Source organism: Aulonocara sp. 'chitande type north' Nkhata Bay, linkage group LG18 (assembly GCF_057382095.1).
Source record: "Aulonocara sp. 'chitande type north' Nkhata Bay isolate Kocher_YH1m ecotype deep benthic linkage group LG18, A_spYH_male_GT1.1, whole genome shotgun sequence".
Lineage (NCBI taxonomy): Eukaryota > Metazoa > Chordata > Actinopteri > Cichliformes > Cichlidae > Aulonocara > Aulonocara sp. 'chitande type north' Nkhata Bay.
This window is the reverse complement of record NC_141361.1, coordinates 20,421,270-20,443,884: the sequence shown is the minus strand read 5'-3', so window position 1 is coordinate 20,443,884 and position 22,615 is coordinate 20,421,270. Positions and strand designations below refer to the sequence as shown.

Below are 22,615 nucleotides of genomic sequence, written 5' to 3'. Positions count from 1 at the left end.
TTCAAATAGTGCAAAACTTCAGTTTTTTATTTCTATATGATGAACTCTGCATTATTAAGTGATAAGAACAAGTAATCTGATGTCCTGTAATCATTATGACGCTATAATTTGAGATAGAATAAATTAAATACGTTTTGTATAGGGTATCGGTATCGTATCAGTATCGTCGATACCACCCTGAATTTTACTTGGTATCGGATCGGAAAGGAAATCAGTGGTATCGCACATCACTAGTTAGAAGAGCTTGGCATTCCCCTCCTCAGTCTCTTAACATTTTGCCAGAATTACTTCAAGGCCATCTGATGGTCTTGATCCATCGTCTCACTGAACTCCTCCCACACCCAAGTTTTTGTTTCAGCTACTGCCAGAGCAAGACTCCACTTAGCCTGCCAGTACTGCTCTTTAAAAAAACAAAAAACAAAAAAAAAACAGGTCTGGAGGTCAAGACTTTCACGCTTCGCTTTCCTCTTACATCGGACATTTGCCAAGAATCATTTCTTCAATCATTTCTTCATGCTTTTCTTCATCCTAGCTACCATGTCAGAATGCAGCATCACACATTTGGATGTACTGTTGACACAGCTATAACAGTTTCAAGGAGCACAGCTCCAAACTACCACTTTTGTCTTTGCATACACACCTCTAAACACTGTTTCTGTGGTATAAAAAAAAACATCACATGCTTGCTTGATGCCTTTAAATGTCTTTAACAGCTTAGGCTACGTTCACACTGCAGGCGAAAGCGCATCAAATCCAATTTTTTTGACCCTATGCGACCCATATCCGATCATGGTATGACAGTGTGAACGGCACAAATCCGATATTTTCAAATCCGATCTGGGTCACTTTCGTATGTGGTACTGAATCCGATACATATCCGATGTTTCAGAAAGCGACTGCTGTGTGAATGGTCATGTCGCATTAAATCCGTCTTTTACGTCACTGACACAAGACAGACGCCAATTATCAGCGCCAGAGAAGACATCACGAACGTTTCCCTGGCCATCCGGTGAAACTGCTGGGAAGACAACGTTGGAGAAACGTGAACATTTTATTTGTACTGCATAACCTGCAGATTCTGACAGAAATCTGCAACTATCCTTTGAAGCACCGCTCCTCTAAAACAGCAATAAGGATCATTATTAGGTTATCTACATTATTATGTAAATAACAAAATAACTTAAAGCAAAACTTGGGAAACATGAAGTCCGAAGTCTTTATATTAAGGGCCATCAGTCAAACAATATAGTTTGCTCTGGGTCTAAACAGAGCACGTTGTGTGTGACGTCTTCTTTTGCGCATGCGGGCCGCTTTGAGCGTTCACCCTAGAGCGCATTTGCTGTCGCATTTTATTTGTAGTGTGAACGAGCAGACAAAAAAATCGGATTTGATCAAAAAATCGGAATTGAGCATTAAGACCTGCAGTGTGAACGTAGCCTTAGATTACTTTGATCTGTGCTGTCAACATTTCATGGAAAGTGCACAAAATTTGAAGCAATATGAGCACAAAAGTTGGGATGGCAGCATCTGCAGTTGCTCAAATGAGCCATTCTAACAGAGCAACTGCACCAGAGTATGCTTTAATCAAACCAAACCTGCCAAGTGTGAGCACATTCATGTTTTAGCATATTTAACACATAGTCTTCCAGTATTTAATGCAGATCTGCAATTCTGCAGGAACCCACTGACTCAATGAAATAGCATGTTATGTATTAAATGTGCATTAAATATTTTTAGGCTATTCCCTAAAAATTCTTGGATACTATGAATTATACTTTGACAGTGTTTTGCAGTTTACAGTGCTATGTGTAAATACAAAAGAGGAGAAAAGCATTAGGGACGAGATGCATAATCCATCATATTTCAGACTGTGTCTCAGGAAAACATCAGTAAAATCTTAACTCCCTAGATGCAGTCAGTGGAATCCATCTGCTGTCACTGGAAGCTGAAAGAATTCAAAGATTTAAAAGTAGCTCTCCAGGCTCTGCCTATCCTTATGCTGCAGTTTACAGTCTTCTGTTACGTTATGTTTCATGTGATTTCCCATGTCATGTATTCACAATGTTTACTCCCCGTAGTGGAGATGCACTCCCCGCTGGCACATTACAGTCACTCCGGTTTGACTAGTCATGGCAGTGCAGTCTCCAGAGACGATTTTAATATGACCAGAATCAACTTTCTATGCTGAATCCATCTCCATGCTGGATTTCTGTGTCCTGTCAAACACTTCATGTGTCTGATCATATTCACCTATATGGAGCTTTGCAGAATGCCTCTTTTTGGAAGATGGGGTTGTATTTGTCTGCTGTTTTTCTGGATGCCCACTGTCTCTATGTGCCGGTGCAATAATTAGGACTGACACAGGCACAGAGACCATAATCCCCATTGATTAGAAGCCTAAGATCAAAGGCTTCCACTGCTGTCACTCTCACCTCGTCTCCACTCTGCTTAGCCTTCCTCTTTGTCTACCATCCCTCTCTCCATCTCTTTTGATTTTCCCTCTCCTTTTTGTCTGTGTATATGTTTCTCATGCTCTGGGCTTCGACTTGTTATTCTCCTGCCATTCAAGCCCTTGTATCGCCTTCTCATCCGTTGTCTCTCTCTCAGTAGCTGCTCGACATGCTACCAATACCCAGAGGATAAGCTCAATCAGAGCACTTCAGTCAGAATAAACTGGCTCACTCTGAAATAAATTTTGTTTCTGCATGCTTGACCACATATTTGCTAGCTAAGTTGATTCAAAATCATGGCTGCTGCTGCCTCTTCTCATATTTAATGACTGCAGGAGTAATCAAACTGTTTAATCAGTCTAAAGGTTGCAAACAAAGCAGCAACAAAAATTGTCAATTGCTATTCCACTATCATCGTTTTACCTCCTGTCTTCCATTTTACTCTTTTTTGCTACAAGTAATTGTTCTCTCTCTGCTGCTATCGAACCTCTACAAGTGTTCCATTACGATGATAAAGAAGCTATCCATGGCGAGTTTTCCCTGGTTCCCTTCAATTTTAAACTATATAAAACAAATCAAGGATATACATCTGCATTCTGATGTGTTCATTTGTGTCAGTCTCAACAACATTATAGTCTATTGTGATCGACTAGAGTTTCTTGGAGGTTAAATTCACGCTTACTATTAGATGCTGTCTGGCTGACTGCTTTGTTCTTAGTTTCATTTATAGTTTATTTTTTTATTCTCATTTCTCTAGTTTTCCAGGGTCTCCAGTCCTGGTTGTATTTTAATTCTAGTTACACTTTGTACCTAATGAGTTAATTACTTTCCTCTGTGTTTCCTTCTACTTCCTCCCCGTGTGTTTTCCCTCCTGTTAAGCACACATGTTCAGTGTCTCAGTTCCGATTGAAATTATTAACGGTTTTATTTTGGTAATCATTTGTCTCCTGTGTTTTACATTTAGTTGTACTTCCTCCCCTGTCATTATCCAGATTAGTTTCAGCTGTGTCTTGTTACTTTCCTTCCTCCAATTCCCTGATTTAACAGGATTAAAAACAAAAAAAAGGATTTCAAAAAATGTAAAAAATGAAAACTACATATTACCAACCCACAATGAAAAAATAATAACTACGTTCAAAAAAAGAAAAGGAAACAACCAAAGAAAACCAAAAAAAAGAAAACAGGCTATTTAAACATACACATAATGAGAGATGGAAACTGCATATCATCAATAAGGCGGTAAAGCCTGAAGAAACATCCATTAAAAAAAGAAACATCCTGAAATTGAAACAATGATTTAATTATACTGACACATGTATGTTGATCTGATTATTTCTAGACTGAAATAGTGCTTATTCAAGAGAAGTGGTGTGTATCCCTGTCAATTCAAACCAATACTTTTTGCAGGCCTTCAAAGAGGAGGTCTATATATCTAGGCAGGCAGAAAAGGTCTTCTCTTACTTCTGTGCTACCCAAATTAGCCGAGCCTCCCCACGCACCGATTTATAAAAGCGGACAAAAGAAGACAATAAAGACACATCAATAAAGACTTCCACAATGTTCAACTGCTGTTTTCATATAATCAAGACAATGACACAGGATAAGTAAAACTAGAACCAAGAGACAGAGAACACACAGCTGCCAGAATAAACAGCACACCACTAAGTAACCACATAGACTTCGTGATATTTACTTCATATTGTTCTTGTGTCTGCATTTCAGTCCATTCTTCTATCCAATTGATGACAAAGTCAGAAACATTTAAATCTCCAGCTGAAAGACTGCTGTCTGTCCTGATTCTCAGTCACAATCAAAAGGTTCACATAAATGTTAAAACCACAAGACCAACATTGCAAGTAAAAATAATTTCACACAATAATTTCACACTGCAAAAATATACTTTTTTCTTCTATGTAACACAATTAATAATGTAATTAATGTGGCTCCATACAGAAGTAACTTGTGAAAATACTGAACACTTTATTAACCTGCAGTTAAAATGTAAGATGAAATTAAATTATGTTGAAGTGATTAATATGCACACAACAATCACTGCTGTAAGGACTGCCAGAAAAAATATTATGCATGGTGTGTAAACTGAAACTGGTCCTAATCATAATCCTGTTTATGCAACTAATAGATTTACTTTATTATCCGGGAAAAAAAAAATTCTGTTTGAAGTACTGGCACTCAAGACCAATCCTACGGACACCTGCTACATTCCTGATAATCACTGCCTAAAATTAAAATCTGTGCAAGATTCTCCCCAGTTCAGTGTATAAGCAGTGTAGGTTGTGTTCCTATTTTGTCCCAGGGCTGAAAATTTAATTAAGAGATAAAGATGCTAAAGCTGTTTAACCCATGTGTAATTACACAGAGCAGTGCATCATATTCCCAAATCAGAGAGTGCGACTCAAACTTACATATCATCAATAAGGCAGTAATGCCTCGTACCTGAAGAAACATCTATTTATAATATTATATTAAATTACGGATACTAATTTAAGTTTACTGCCATGTGTATGAACTGTATATTCCTTCTAGACTGGAAAAATGTTTATTGAAGAGTGAAAAAAGAAGTGCTGTGTCTCTCTCTGTCAATTTAAATCAACACTCTTTGCAAACCTTCAAAGATGAGGTCTATACATGAACATAAACACTGGCATCAACGTCATCCACTTGGGTAGATTACATCGTAGTCTCTGTACACAGATTTGCCCAAGAAGTTTAAATCAGCTGTAAGGAGCAAGAATAAGATGGAACAGTGTCAAGAAACTGCTTAGCATGTTGGAGTCTTAATGGAATTAACCTGGAGAATTGCTGTACTAGCGCAGAACAGCTATGCGCTACAGCCCACAGATCATGGCTGCGGCTTCTCCAGTCTATATGTCGAAGTATCCTTGGGCAAGCTACTGAAAGTTACCATCAGAGTGTGAGTGTGTGCATGAATATTAGGCAAAATGCTTAAAGGCACAGAATGTCTTCCTCCCTTCATCCCAACCAGTCAGGGCAGATGGCTGCCCCTCCCTGAGCCTGGTTCTGCTGGAGGTTTCTCTCTATTAAAAGGGAGTTTTTTGTTCCCACTATCGCCAAAGTGGTTGCTCATAGGATTCATATGATTGTTGGGGGTTTCTCTGTTTTCTTTGGATTATTGTAGCGTCTTTACCTCACAATATAAAGCGCTTTGAGGCAACTGTTCTTGGTTTTTTGCGCTGTGTAAATGAAATTTAACTGAATATTTAATTGAATTGAATGAAGATGTTGAAAGTACCGTGTGTGTGTGTGTGTGTGTGTGTGTGTGTGTGTGTGTGTGTGTGTGTGTGTGTGTGTGTGTGTGTGTGTGATTGGGTGAATGACGCTTGCAGTACAAAGCACTTTAAATGCTCCGATAGAGAAGTAAAGCACTGTATAACTAACTAATACAAGCTTAGAGATACTTGATCTGAATGTATTACTTGTGTACATTTGTTATTTAGGATACAGCAATTAACCTGAAACTGACACTGAAGCTAAATAAATAACAGACACCTGACTGAACAAATCACAATGCCGACATCTCAGCAATCTGCAGGCAGAAGAACATTAACAGCTGATTGCATGCTCTCTCATGCATGTTTGCAATAGATGACTTTCTGTCAGAACCTTTTCACGCCTGAATGGGAGCAATTAGAAACTCTGGACTATACATGGGGGTTAATACCGAAAGATCAGATGGTCTATGTTTTTATCTTGGTTTGATGATCGCTAGCTTTCTGTGTTTGTAAAGAATATGGATCATTTGTATGCAACACTGTGTGTGTGTGTGTGTGTGTGTGTGTGTGTGTGTGTGTGTTCCTGTCTAGCTATCTTTGTGAGGACTGAAACCTGCATTCTACTATACTTGTGAGAACCAACAGTCACTTGCGAGGACACACAACCCGGTCCTCACAAATTTGAAGGCATTTAAAGCCATTTTTGAGGCTCAAAGTGTGGTTTTAGTGTCAGGGTTGCAATTAGGTTATGGTTAGGTATAAGAGAGAGTTTGATTTAGTTCTCTTTTGCTGAAGTTTTTATTGCGTGGTCCTAGTGGCTGCTGGATCATCCAGTTTTCTCCTTTAAGGCTCCTAGGGTTAGGGTTAGGCATTCATTTTTAATGGTTAGGGTAAGGGTAAGGGGCTAGGGAAAGCATTGTGTTAATGAAGGTCCTCGCTAAGATAGCTGAACGGGGTTGTGTGTGTGTGTGTGTGTGTGTGTGTGTGTGTATTTGTATAATCTTTGTGATGACCAAAAAAAGGTCCTATATTTGTGGGTACCAACAGTCACTTGTGGGGATCAAATTAGGGGAGGGCTTAGGGTTAGCCTAGTGAAAGCATTATGTCAATTTGATGTCCTCATTAAGGAGTGAAAGCGAGTTTTGTGTGTGTGTGTGTGTGTGTGTGTGTGTGTGTATGTGTGTGTGTGTGTTTGTATAGGTGTGTGTGTGCACTATGTGAGAGAAAGCTGACAATTCATTTGTGTTTCTATTAGAAAGCCACTAATGGTGATGAATACATACATGGAAATTAGCCCAAGATGAGGGCTAATTGTCTGATTAGATGTGCTTCAGGTTGATAGATTCACAATAAGTCCATGCACATAAAGCAGTCATTAAGGAACATTAGACCATTAAATTGAACATTACACTATAGCCAGAGGGAAAAATATGGATGTTCATTAATGTGTCTCGACACGTTGGTGAGCGCCTATGTTTGTGTATGCGGACGGTACCTTCTCCGTGAGGACTTTGTTCTCTTGTAGCCAATCTCCCCCTGACTCTGCACCTGTCCAAGAGAGTGGAACATTAAATTAGCATTAGAGCAATTCCACATTTGAATCGCTTTATCCCGGACTTAAGAGTTACAGCGCTCTCTGGAGATGATTTGAAATGCAAATTGCTCAGTGGTAAAGATGCACAGGCATTAGCACTGCTAACACTGCAGAGGTGTTTATTACACCCACGTACTACATAACGAACTGAGATGTATGCAAACCACAGGTAAAGACGTGCAGTTCAGCCTTCTTAAGTCATCTCTGTCTCTTGTAGATTGTCTGTGTCTATATATACTAAATTAGCAGTAAAAGTCAACACATATATTCACTGACAAATAAGTCCTGTCTATTATGCCTCATTTATAATGGCAGAGTAACAGTGGGACATTGCAATGATACTGAAGACACACACACACACACACACACACACACACAAAAAAAACCTATAAACATACAAACAAAAGCTCACACAGGTATGTATGTACTAGAGATGGACCGATCCGATATTACGTATTGGTATGATACTGACCTAAATTACTGGATCGGATATCGGAGAAAAATAAAAAATGTAATCCGATCCATTAAATATCACGAAAGCACCTCACAAAACTTGCCACACGCCGTAACTCACCTCAGAACGTTAGCACGTCGGAGCAGTATGCATCACGTGATAGAGCGGCTGTGGCATGCGGGACCTGTGGTGGTCTGGATAGCATGTGGAGCTTCGCTAGCAACCTGGCATTTCATCTCCGACAAAGTTATTCCCGAGAGAAGTAAAGCAAGTGTGTAAGTCCATCTCTGAATGTTTGTAAAGCATTCCTGCGTTAAGCTTAACAAGCGATATATGGAGCGACTGCTTCTTCTTGCTGCTACTTCAATCATGAAACTGCTTAAATGATCAGCTGATCGGCTTTTCTGTCGGGAGTCCGTGTCTCTAGTTTGCTTTTGGCCCACTTCGCACCAGAAAGAGGAAACCAGCGGCTGAACAACAGCAGCACGTTTAAGCTTGATCAGCTGTTGTTAGAATGTATTTAATATTACTTTCTACTCGAGGATCTTTTTCTACGTAGCTGACGGCTGTAACTGTGCAGGGGCGGATCTAGCAAAGTTTAGCCAGGGGGGCCGATAGGGCGTTAACAGGGAAAAGGGGGCACAAAGACATACTTTTCTTTCTTATTCTCATTTAAAATGTCTAGCTTTTAATAAATAATTATCTGACACCCAAAGTTTTAATTTGATGCAAAATGAATAGAAGTCCATTACTGTATATAGTAACTATTAAGTATAATATATATACCCTAGTAAGCTATACTACTTTTTCCTTTGGGAAGGTACCATCTGTGCAGTCTGCAATTTTGTTGAAGAAAGATGTTGAATCTATTTAATATTTCTTGAAAAATAATTGATTTCTGTGCATTTTTTTTCACACTGCATCAAATTAAGGTTGATTACGTCGATTAAGCATCATGAGGTGGAGTGTGAGGGGTGGTTCCCTATTTTTTATTTATTTATTTTTGTTGCTGGGAGTTGGAACCCTATTAGTTAGGTTGCTTAATATTTACGCTAAGTACTCTTTAAAATACCAGAATAGGGAGGATGGTGCAGGTTTACAGTTTTTTACAGACGCTAGGACACATTTCTCAATACTTAGGTCACGTTTGCAAAACTCCTCACACAGTGAGCACAACAGAAGTCTATGTGGGCTAAACTGAGGACCAGTTATCATTGTTTTGGCACAAAATGCATTCAATGACTACATCTCTCAAATTTCATGAATCATCTTCTCACTCAGACACAACAACTGCCAAAAATCTTTGTACGTACAGGACATTTTGCATGTGCTTACATACTGTTTTCAAAACTGTTAAACTTATGGCCAAAACAATAACATAATGCAAAACTTGAAAAGACAGCAAAATCCAACAGCAATATTTTATTGAAACATATTTTAAATCTAAAAATGCAGTTTAACCAGCCACAGCTTATTCTCATTGTAGATGAACATCTACACAGGTGTTACTCCTTCAATTTTTCAACTCCTTCAATTCTGGCATGCCAGAAGATTCTTTCCTAGGTGTATTGCCCTAGATGACATAAGATGTGATGTGGCCAAATGGAGAAGACCGAGTAGATTAGCATTACTATTGTATGTGTATCAGTGGATGGTGTGTATACAAATTCTTGTATTTTGGGATTACTTAGTGCAAAAAAATAAAAATACATAAACAAATATTAACGAATTCTGCATGATGTCTGATTCATTCCAGTAACATATATTGAAATTATAAACAGAGATGTGTCCTTGTTTTACACAAGAAAACACTGTGTAATGCTACATGTTGTTAGTGTTTTTTAGGTCATTGTTTTGTGGGTGACAAAGTGTGTTTGTCAGCTGTCAACCTTTGCTAGTGTTCTGGAAGAATGAGTTTATTTGAGACCTGAATGAAGTGTTTTGGTAGTTGTAGTGCATTTTGAATGTGAAATGAACTGCTTTGCCAAGCTGACGGTCAGTTAGGAGGATTGTGTGAAGAGTTTTGCAAAAGTGACCTAAGTATTGAGAAATGTGTCCTAGCGTCTGTAAAAAACTGTAAGTTTATTAGATTGATTAGTATTGCTGAACTATGAAATATTTTTTTTTGCATACAGGTATAACAGAATAGCTTTAGTGTAGTTGTTGTTTTAAACTTGAGTATGAACTTATACAAAATGCAGCAAGATATTTAAAAAACAGTTTTGTTGATTAAAAAACACTATATCGGATTCATATCGGTATCGGCAGATATCCAAATTTATGATATCGGTATCGGTATCGGACATAAAAAAGTGGTATCGTGCCATCTCTAGTATGTACACATCCCCTTGCTGAGAAAAGAACGGCCAATATCAAAGCTATGTATCAACAAGGAAAACAGAAAAAGGACTTGTTTGCTTTCCTTGTTTGTTGTACTATTGAGTTTTTTTTGTTGCAACAAACCTCCTGAGGCATAGTCACTCAAATACATACACATGCACCCACACAAGACACAAAATCCAAGCCCTCTTTGCTCTAGCGGGTGTCTCACTCACCCTCCGAGACACAAAATAGCATGCTCTGCTGGACGTAGCTCCTTTCAGATTAGAGCGGTTGCAAATTCTCTGAAATTGGTGTCATTTTCACTTTGGCTTATTCCAGCAAAGAAGGTTGATTAAGTAAACAAAAGAACTAGACTCCTCTGTTAGTTCTTCAAACATTACAGGCGGGAGAGATATTCATCTCCATCTGTGCTCTTCATGAGGGAAATAAACATGCAAAGTCACTGTTTACAGTTCTGCAATATTATTTTCAAATATATATATATATATAACAATATGAAATTTATTATGTGTTTGCTACTTTGTATGCAGGATGAAGCCTCTGCTGGGCTGATAAGCAATCATGTGCTAACACATTAACCCTATTTATTTAGTAAAAAGGAATTCAGAGTAATATTTTCTGGTGTTTTGTAAAAACATCTTCTATAATCTTCACTCATACATGTGAAAAAAATGTCTCTGTCTTTAGCAGCTGAATGCATCGCTATCTCTCCACCATTTGGTCACTGGTCTGCCGTTTGCAGCAGGTTTATTAGAACAGTTTTGTTCACTGCTGCTAGAAATGACTCAAGCCAAGATCATGAGCTGAAAAACAGGATACAGCAGAATGAAAAATGGCTGAGGTAACAAGAAAAAATATTTAACTAAAAGGGAAATAAGAAAGCAGAAGAGTCATCGGTTCCAGATGAGTGGTGGACCCTACCACCTACCCTTAACTCCTCTTTATAATGTTTTTTGCCACTGGAAGAAACACTTGACACATGACTTTGCCTAGACTGTCTAGATACCGTTCAGTGACCTCAGGCAACCTCCTGCCAATCAAATTACCTATGATTTCTGTAAATGCATAGCCCATGCCATTGTTGGTGAATGGCTGCTGTCGTTGGGTGAAATTAGTTGCAAACAGGGTTATGCACAAAAAATCTCCTTGGTTTTGATTTAGTCGCTAGCAGATACTGCAGCAACCTATAGTGTTACTCCCAAATGTCAGCAAACACATGCCAACTTTCAAATCAGTTTTTGGGTTTGCTCATTTCTGTTCTGTCTTTATTATTTGTTATTCTTTTTTTATTTAAATTTTTATTAGTTTCATCATTAGTTTTAGTCTTTTTTCATTATTCTCATATGGGGGGAATAAGCCAGAGGTAATATTTATTTAAATTAGTATAGGTATTACAATAAAATAACAAAACTGTAAGCAGTTGATTTGCAATCTCGATGATATCATATACCTTTTTGCAACCAATTACACGTAGTGACAGCAACCTCCTGCAACCACTCACCAACCAGTCAGGGAATACACATTTTTCCCTAACAACCAACTGATGGTTGACCGGGGCCAAACATAGTTGTTACATATATATATATATATATATATATATATATTTTTTTTTTTCTTTAAATTACCACTTTGTTTTTCTTTTCAGTACACGCCTCTTTCAATTTGCTGCAGTTCAGTAAAAGAAACCAAACAAACAAACAAAAGAAACCACAGTGTGTGATTGCAAATCAAAAGTGCAACAATGAAACAATGATTGCACTAAAAAAAATCAAGGCCTATTTATAGGTCTTGGGAGAACTACAGCATGTGTGGAAAATGTGGTATAAGGTCCTGTGCTGCTGTAGAGGAAGCTACATGAAAGTCTGGGGTTACAGATAACTAATAATAAAAAAAGATGAGCTGACCAGCCTTCAGCAGGTAATCATTTTTGCTGAGACAGCCAGCTTGAGGACCCAATAACCGCGACTAGCATAAACAGTTGAAAATGGAGGTGTACTGTAGAAAAGTAAAAGAAATCAGTATGTGTGGTAAAGAAGACAATATCTAGTTATCTCTGTTACATGAATCTGCTACATTTCCAGCGACTACTTTGTGCAGCATTGTTTATCCAGCTTGAGCAGACAATGTTGTCTAAATGGAGAAAAGTTGCATGAGTCAGTGAAAGGCTCTTTTCAGCCCATTTCACAGCATTAGTGAAATGAACATTTCCTTTCCACAGCAGTACCTACAGAGAAAAACCACCAAGAAAGTCTTGACAGACCAGAAGTGTTTTGCCTAAAGAAAAAAGTTTTTGCACAGATACATATACACAAACTCATGCTCATACTCTTCAGTAATCCACTCAGAAAAAACACAAACATCTCAAAACCTTTGCATTATCATCCATGCGCGCAAATATAGACAGGCTTTTTGTGTTGCTGCTGTACGCTGTCCCACTGAGAGAGAAGAAAGTTACAGATGGTCCTGTTTCCTTCCTCAGACTGCTTTGTAGTTGTGAGAGCAACACAGAGGAATGCTTTTGAATGTAAATCACATCATGTTCCCGCAGTTTATTCGCTGGGCCAGCAGCCAGTGAAAAATGCTGTTATTGCAAAAAATCCGAGCATAAATAAACAATGTAAGACAACAGAAATGAATGTGTATAATAAATAATTTGCATTCCCCCCGTCTTGGTTTCAGCCTCACCAAACAATAGCAGCAAGTCTAAGAAAAAAAGTTGGGGAGAACAGATTACTGATCGGGTTGTACAACTCTTATGAAGTGAAAATGGGAATGGAAATTATAGTTTGCTGATTTTGTGAATTCGTGAAGCTTGGTGCGGAGGCGTAGATCAAAAGGATTTGTGTTTGCTGACTTGTATCACAGCTCCCATCTGCTCTTATTTTATGTCCATTCTTGTAAGCAATGCCTTTAATACAATTAAAGTTGAAAAAACATTGCCAATAAAGGCACTCTGCGTAGATGCACATATGGCAAGAATACTGCATGCAACATTTTATTTAATGTGCACGGCAGCTGCGTGGAGCTGAATTTGTTTGCATCTTGGAACTTTTGGGACAAACGGTTTTAACTTTGGCTGAGTGCAATTGCCAAAGGAAAAACCCCAAAACTGCATACTTCTCAAAGAGTTCAAATACTTTTACGATTGCATTAACAAGTTTGATTTATCCAGAAAAAGACTCATTTACCTCTGATTTATGAAAAATAAGGAACACTGTAAATTACCCACTCCTTCACACTCTCTGCGGTCCACTGCCAGTGTATTTTCCCAGGAGGCTTGAAGTTTTAATATCCAAGGTTGTTTTCACACCTGCAGTGTTCATCTCCATTTAATTTCCATTGGTGTGGTTCATTTGTGCAGATGTGAACACAGTAATCGCACTGCGGACCAACTGCACAGACACTTCCCATAGCCATTAATGCTTCACGTTCTGAGATGCAGCAGAATACCGCACATATGCAAAGTACACAAATTGTAGCAATTAGCTCTCAATCTTCCATGAAATAGTCACAAAGCGGTATAGAGTGCTGCAATGAAAACTTCCTTACCATTGCTTTGGTCGCTAGCATATTCCTTTTGTCACCAGTAGTTTGCATGGACTTGATGAGTTGTCTGCAAACACTTGTGAAGTACTCGCCAACTGACAGAAAAACTGTGAAAATTCGTTTATATTATTCTTATTCAAAATGGAAATGGAGACCATTTTTGAAATCCTCATCGCTGCAACGGTATTGCACAATGTTTCCCCTGAAGCCAAATGGTCAGCAGTCCTGGTTTTTGATGCACTTTTTCAAGTTTCTCTACAGCTCGGAGAGTAAAGTCTTTCAGGCAAACAATGGGTGACCGCAACCAAAGCAATCACAACAAGGTTTTTAGTGCAGGTCACCTCTTTGTGATCGATTTCACCTGGTGAAAGCCAGCAACCTCAGGCAAATGATTTGCAAATCAGTGGGGGAATATACATTTTTCCCTAGCAACCAGTGGTAACCAGGGTGTTGCACTGGCCTGCAACGCTATGCCTGTGTGGCTTGTGTGGCTTTAAATACTAGATAAAGACTTATGTGTGTGTCTCTGCAATATTTTCCATGCAAGATTAAAATCCATACTGATTCACTAAAAATACCTCAAGCAGTTTTAAAGTTTATACAGAATACGGATTTAGATAAAAAAAATCTACCTTTCAGGCATTTTTTAATATGCACTTAAATTTAAAACATGAAGAACTTAATGTATATTACTGTCTATAGTCCTAAACCTCAACATAATTCTATACCAAAGCCACCCCAGCCACTACATAAATCATATTGGCTTATTGAATTGAGAAAGTATGAAATATCTCAGATGATAGATAGTTGGTATTTAGTCAGGATGGCACACAGCCACTGGTGAATTTCTCTCTTATATGTGTGTGAGAGTGTGTGTGTTTGTGAGAGAGCGTGCGTGTGCGTGTGTGTGTGTGTGTGTGTGTGTGTGAGAGAGAGAGTTTGAGAGAGAAAGACAGAGAGAGTGAGACAGCATGGTAGAGAAGAAACAAAGAGACAAAGAGAAAGACAGACTGAAAGACATCCTCTGTCCATCTCTCTCATGCACACACACACACACACACACACACACACACACACACGCACACACACTACTGTACTCTACAGTGAGTTTAGGTCTGGTGTGAATCAGGCTCGTCTCTCACTGTGCAATCTTTTATCAGTGGACGATCCCATTTCCGTTGTGTTGATGCAGCAGATGGATTCCCTCCTACTAACCATTCATCACCTGCCACACCAAAACCTTTCTTTGCCCCCTTTTCACCAATGAAAAATGGGTTTTGGACCATCTTTTTCCTCAAGAAAATAAGAATCGTTTAACATGTCATCAAACAGGTTTCTTACTGGATGTTATGAGTTTGAAAATTGTTTTTATTTATTTTGTGCAACACAGCAAAAAATGAAAAGACAACGTGTTGACTATCAGACTGTTTTATTTCAAGTTACTATTTAAGAGAATGATGTTTTTTTTAAAAACAACAACAACTGCAATACAGTGGTCTTATGCATGATGAAATATTATAATAACAGTTCATTAAATATGAATATTAATTTCTTAAAATTTCAAAGTTTTATATTTACATGATAGACAGGGATTTAATTAAGAAAATCTCACAAATCACAAGAGGTCTTTCTTCCAACCCCCCCCCCCCCCCCCCCCAAAAAAAAAAAAAAAAAAACGGCAAATGATTTAACCTGGACATTTCAAAAAGCACAAATTCATTTAGGAATTTCTCCAGCATGTAACTGAAATAATTAAGCCAAGACTGTTAGTGAGACATTCAGAGTCACGACAGGTGAAAATGAGTTTTATCTTTGCAGAGCAGGAAATGACTACGCCCACAAGATGACTGCAATCATGTTAATAAAGTATGTAATGTAATAATGTTAGTGGCATCAAGAAAAATTTTGATCCTCAGTCTTAGGTATCTGTCACAGAGACCAATCCGTGACTGCCCACCAACTTTCAATGAATTCCCTATCTGACTGGCGAGTGGTTGCCAGAGGCTGCTAGTAGTTGCTAGGTAAACCTGGTTGCTGCATCCAAAACCTCCTTGTGATTGCTTCAGTTGCTAGGTACAGTCACTGTAGCTTGCATAGAAAATGCTAACTTGTCTTGAAATGGTTGCCAACTGCTCACCAAGTGGTAATTAAACTTGCATCTTTCAGGAAGTAAAGTAAAACCTTTGCCTTATCACTGCAACCGATGTGTTTCAAAAGATGCTAATTTTAATGTGACCAGCTGACTATTTTAGGACAGATCTGTGTCTTCCTTGTAAACTAAAGCAATCAAAACAACAAACATCATCTTTTTTTTTGGTGTAGCACCATATACTTCTTTGCTACCAATAGTGACAGCCAACAACCTCTAGCAACCGGATACATATTTTTTTACTACCACGGATGCTTGCTAAGGGGTTACCAACTGGCCTCTAGTGTGTGTGACTGAGGCCTTAAGCCTACTGTGTTCAATAAAAAGGAACTTATTACCCAATTTTTTAAACTAATTGACACAAATGGTTTTTACTTGTTCTGTTCATTTCACAGGCTGGGTGTATTACAGCCAAGTTACTTTGAAAAAAGCTGAAGAAATGTTTGGACTTTCAGAGCTGAGCCACTGTATATTCAATTAAGTGATTGCTGTGACTATTTACTTCTCTAAATTGATCAATAAACATGGGATTCAACTGAGAAGATGATAGAAATCCTGTCAAAGGCACGGTTCATTAACTTGTTGGGAAAACTAGGCTTATGGCTTCGCTTTTCAGACCAAATAAATTAACCACAGAGTCTGAGCAAAGGTCTCCACTGACCGATTTAAAAGTTGAAAAAAGATAATGTTGTTAGAAAGCAAAACCTCTTCCCCTTCTGCATTTCTTATATTTTCATGCTGGCCATAATTTTATTTCAATAACCCACACTAATGAAAAAACAACAACAAAGAAACTGCAAGGCCGAACAAGTTTATGATGTGAACATTTAGTGGAAAATTGGAAATTAAGCGAATACTTCAATGTTGTGCAATCAGCATGATTACAGTAGTTTGAGCCACTGTGTTTTATTTTTCCTCACAAATTGTACTTGCACTAACGACACATTCCAATTAAGTGTGTATGTGTATGTATGTGTGGGTGGGTGCATGCATGCACATACATCTGTGCGTGCAAATGTTTTTAAGAATCTATCACAAGCATTCAGCCAGTTTGTGACGCAGGGGTGCTCACATTGATTTGTAGACTTTTTATTGCTGAAGCAAACATTGGCCGTACTACAGAAGCATGCATAGACCTACAGGCAGACCTTCATATACAAAAGGCAGTAGATGTTATCTTTTTAGATCACTCGGCCTTCACATAACACTGTTAATCGTCATGGTAATCAATCCCATAGAGATGGACAGGAGTAGAAATCCTGTAAGTGAAGAAAGTGATAAAAGGTGATGAGGAAGCCAAAGAAAAAGTTAAGACAATCTTATGAACCCACAGGCTATGCGCAAAACTGAATGTTAATTAGGAAAAAAAATAAAGCCCATAAATATTTTAACACTGCAGGATACAAAGTAAAATCCATCAAGTGAAGATCAATACCAGAAAGCACACATGTAATGATGTACAGTAATACCAGAGCCATATAAATACAGAAACTATTATAGTTTACATAATATTTGAAATATTTAACAACTGACATTTTCACATATTTAAGTGATTTGAACAATGAAAAATAGTTTTTCAGGTCTTATTTCCAGGGATACATCAATACAAAGTCCAATAGCTCCCGAGCAGAGATGGACAGTAACACGTTACAAGTAACACGTTACTGTAATCTGATTACTTTTTTCAGGTAACGAGTAAAGTAAGGGATTACTATTGCAAAAACGGTAATTAGATAACCTTTACTTTCCCGTAGGAATGCTGCGTTACTGCGTTACTAAAACCGTGATTTTTTTGCAAAAATGTCTCATGACAGTGACGTAAGCGAGTGCGACGTTTGTGACAACAGCTGTGTGCAGATCAACAGTGCATCATATATCGAGTGCGGGAGAGAGTATGAGCGTGCAGTGTTTAAAGCGTGGAAGTACTGACCTTATTTTGAGTTTGATTCCATAAAAAGTGACAAAAACATTAGTGTCCGTTGTGCGTGGGAAGAAAACTTCTTTTTAAAGCGAAAAAAACCCCTAAACTTCCAAGCAAGCACCGAGTGCGCTATGACGTAATGGGAAATTCACAGAGAAACTCGCGGATTCTTCCACTGACCGCTGCGGCACACCTGCACCAGGGTAAACCTCCGCCTATGCCCCTCCTGTTGTACAGGTGAAAATAGAGCAACAGGACCGCTAGTCTTTGATGTTATTTATTTTCTGCTGTGTTTTACTTGCATCTATTTGAAAGAGTGAGTGTAAACACACACACAAAAAATATATTTTATGTGCTGGAATGTGCAGAAAATAAGTTTAAATCCATCCATCCATCCATTCGCTTCCGCTTATCCTTTTCGGGGTCGCGGGGGGCGCTGGAGCCTATCCCAGCTATCATAGGGCGAGAGGCGGGGTACACCCTGGACAGGTCGCCAGTCTGTCGCAGGGCTAACACATAGGGACAGACAACCATTCACACTCACATTCACTCGCACATTCACACCTAGTGGCAATTTGGATTATCCAATTAACCTATCCCCACAAGAGAATGGTGCATATAATTTAATTTTTGCTTGATGCATAAAGTTAAAAGGTTAAAACTAATAAAACAAGTTTTAAAAAGAGACTTTTCCATTTGATTACATTTTGTATGATGGATTATGCAGAAAAAGTAGAATTGGGCTGAAAGGTCTATCGCTTTATCACCTATTCAGGTTGTAAATCGTGTTTTTAAAAAGTAACTAAGTAACTAAGTAATTAATTACTTTTGAAAATAAGTAATCAGTAAAGTAACGGGATTACTTTTTTGGGGGAGTAATCGGTAATTAGTTACTGATTACTTTTTTCAAGTAACTTGACCAACACTGCTCCCGAGTGCAAATGCACCTTCATTTAACAATGTGGACCCTGGAACAGCAAAGCACGGCGTGTGTGAGGATTTCACAGAGCGGAGAAAAAGGGCAATGAAAGATCTTATAAATCACTTTAGGAGTAACCTCTCAGGACTTTGAAAGAAGTCAATAATGCTTTAAAATCAAATCTGGAGACAACTAGTAGCAAGTATGCCAATGAAGCCCCCGATTTGGTGAAATGTGGTCATTTTTTCCTTCACTGATACCATTTATATGAGTGCAATGAGTCAGTTAATGCTGTTTATTACTCCCAAATTTCTCTAAAAGAGAAACAAAGGCTTTAGTTTAAGCTGCTGATTGGCTGTCTGGCAAACTGTGGCACAAGACACACTAGGCTGCAAAAGTTTAAAACTGCCTAAAACATAAAAGCTAGCCCTTTATTAGCTTTTCACTCCCAACAGAATGGGTGTACACTACATTTTTTTCCTACTCTTTTCTTTGTGCATCTACACAGGCTCTCTGATCTAAAGTGCTTTTATATCACTAGGTTGCAGACAAGGGTCAAAAAGCTGGTCATTTAAGTTGTCACACCAACTCAGACACCTTCTGTGCAGGTGAAAAGCCACCATTTACCTCTCACTGAAACAACATTAAAAAAAAGTAAGACTTGAAATATGTGGGGTCTAATTGCACCAGTTCTGGTTTAGAAAAAAATACACAACATTTAAACCGACAAGCTTACTTTTAAAGCTTGCTTTTAAAAAAAGTGCTGTATTGAACGAACAGCTGAAATAAGATGCTATTGTAGCCCTCTTCAAAGCAAAGGAGAATAACAAGCAGTTTGTGGCTGCACATGCAAATAAAATGCTGTTTTTACTATTAATATAATTTATTTATATTTCTTCGAAAAGAAACAGCTACTCACACAACCTACCAGCCTGAATACAGCCCGTTAAATATTTTTACAGTGTGCTTTTTAAAAATGACAAATCTTGCTCAGCTGTCTCTACAACCATGCAGCAAGCCACCAAGTATTAAGTGTCATTCAGTATACTAATCATTTCTCAGTCTTAATGCAATTAGAATGAGAAAGCTGATGTCTTGGTAAATTTTGCATTCTTTAATATAAAGTTGAAACACTTACAGCTGTGGAAAAGTGTGGTGAAAGGAGAGGTGATGTAAAACTTCCATTTATTGCTCATTACTCATGTTGGAAGGGTGACCTCTGAGAGCATCAAGCATCTTGCTGCAAGCATAGTTGCAGGTTGCTTTGGTTGTTATGGGTATGTCTGATGTTACTGGTTGGAGTTATTAGTACTTGAAGTGTTTCGATGGCCAAAATGTTTAAGTACCAACGGCATGGGAGTTGAGGAATTCCCTTGCTTCAGAACAATGCACCAGCAAGCACAACCGTCACCAGATGCATGCAGTTACAATGCTATGTCACCGCAAATCGTAATCAGACTCTAGAGCCCGACCGACATAAGACTGACACCAATATTGTGTGAGCTAAAAATGAGATATTTCAATATTTCAGATGTTTTTTTTCCTCAGCAGATTTTTATGTTCTGAGTTATGATTGATTGGTTATTAGTTTTCTTATTGTTTACATTTTCAGCATTGTGTTATTCCTCAATATTTTCATTCTTCAGTGTTTAGTTGCAGTTATTGTTTATGTTAGTTGGTTTACTTCATTTGCTTTGTTTCTCATCTTATCCTCCTGTGACAATTAACCTGTTTTAAAACCTTCCCTGTGCCTGTATTCCTTGAATTGGTTACAGTTGTCACTTTCTGAGTTTTTTTTTGTCTAGAACTTTGTGTTTAGTCTCACTATCATTGATTATTTTCACCTGCATCTCATGGCCCTGCTATGTCCACTTCCCTCTAATGACCTTATGTGTATTTAAGCATTATACCGCAAAGCAAAGTCAACATATCCACAGTATCTTTCTGTTATCTGGATTCACTTATCTTAACATTAGTAATCAAAATAAGTGGTTACACGAAGCTGTTTATCAGCTCACTAAGTTAACCCAGAGTGTACTAGGTACAAGTGCGTTCGAACGAAGGGGTGACATTTGGCCAATCACACTGATTAGTGCACTGGCAGCTGAAAAGCTGATTTACAATTAAATTACAATTTTTACAAAAATATGAAGTGGTTACAAAACAAAAGTAGCACATCTGCTCCATCTGAATCAGCTATGTGAGATAAAAATCACTATATAGCAGTTTACCATCAACAGCACTTCAAGTGCTTTGGTCAATAAGACTGGAAAAGAGTTACTGTATTATATTAATAAAGTGTAGCCTATTTGAAGGCAGGAAGGAAGGCCTGCAAAACATCAACTCCAAAATAAAGGCTCACTTTTGGTGCCTGTCTCAATGTGTCTGCATTTGGGTCCTAAATGCCAGCTCTGCTCAAATAAGCTGGTTGTTGTCATCACTGATAACATGGTGGAAGGGTGTTTCTCCTTTGCTCTTTAAATTTTCATTCACCAGAAATTATGAATGATATTTCTGATAGTTTGGCCCACAGATAAATCAGTTCTGTCGGACTCTGGTGACCCAGCTACTCTAGATTTCTTCTTTGCAATGTCGAAGACTTGTTACATGAGTAAGAGCATTGTGAGATATCAAAAATAGTCAAACCAGAACTAAGAAATGAAAAACATGTGTTGTAGCTGAGAAACATAATATGGCAGTGAAGAAATCTACTACACTTCTCTACATATACTGCACATTACATACTCAGGATTATAGAGCAAGTAACACTTCCCCACACTGCACAGTCACTATCTCTCTGTAGCTATCTCTCTAGTGCACACACACACACACAAACACACACGGGCGCACTTTAAAGGCAGTCCTTGTCAGAGCAGCGCAGAGAGGTTAGGGCTGCAGGTCTAGCCTCTGATATCCTGAAGGATGACTGAGATTGTGAAAGGAGAGTGTGAGAGAGGTGGAAAGCAGCACTCAATCTGCTTCTATTCTATTCTATTTCACTACTGTGGGGGCACTGGAAGCAATGCGGAGCTAAGCAATGCATGTCTTTTTTTGCTTTCTTGCACTTTCAGGAATAGCCAATGTGGATTCCATGAAATGTTGAGGCTGCTTTGATACTCATACTTTGGATGATTTGATTAAAGAAAAGATCGTTTTATTTGCTAAAACTACAAATATTTATATTTTCACTGTTAGCAGACAACGGGTTACAAAACTGCAAGGAAGCAGGGAAACCACATTAAGGTTTTCCTTCTCCTGTCAAAAATCAGTATGCATCCTGCATGCTGAGCAGGTGCAAATGTGAAAACCACAATATGGCATGAAATTACTAACTTAGGTTCCACGAAGGTTAATGATATTCAAAATACACTAAAAAATGCAAATGTAGCTCTAATGGCAGAGTGGTCTTACAATGCTTTGCAAAAATTGTAAAGTGGTAAAAGTGGTAATTATTCGTTGTTTAATGAACACTTTTAGAATACAAGTATTTCAAAAAATGGAAATGACTGATACAACAGTCACTGTTTTAAATTTTTTTCAATTTGGAGAAAATGGAAAATACAGAGCTTTTCAGAATAAATCTGATTTGTGGCTTATCAACATTGCTATCATGTTTAATAACCCAAACTAAACACAATTACATTTACACCACATTCATATTTTTATTTACCTTGTTCCCTGCATTTGTAAATTTCTAGCATCAGTCTTCAGGGCCTATTTTGACAGACAAGCACAGGGACAAGAAATATATAATATTTAAAAAAATGTTTTACTTTCCTTACATCATTTTTTGTCTGTGCATGTGCATTTGTGTATGTTTGACAATCTAATTTCCAGAGTGAGTAACGCATATTCATGATGTCAGGAAACTTTTCAAATAACTGTGTGAGAGTCAGTCTGAAAGGAAGTATGTCAGCTTCTATTCAAATGCACTGTTCAAAATCATTTTGATATTTTTATTACACAAGTTATCCCTGAGTCTTTTTTT

At 38.1% G+C, this 22,615-nt stretch overlaps 1 protein-coding gene across 4 annotated transcripts in view; it reads right to left on the bottom strand.

The window, feature by feature from the left end:
* Positions 1–22,615, bottom strand: part of tnr (tenascin R (restrictin, janusin)) — a 211,824-nt gene that overhangs the window by 98,844 nt on the left and 90,365 nt on the right. For all 4 annotated transcript variants that reach the window (XM_086273408.1, XM_086273406.1, XM_086273409.1 and 1 more), the window contains exon 3: positions 7,197–7,249. The gene's annotated coding sequence lies outside the window, so the exon portion shown is untranslated. The remainder of the gene's footprint in view (positions 1–7,196; positions 7,250–22,615) is intronic.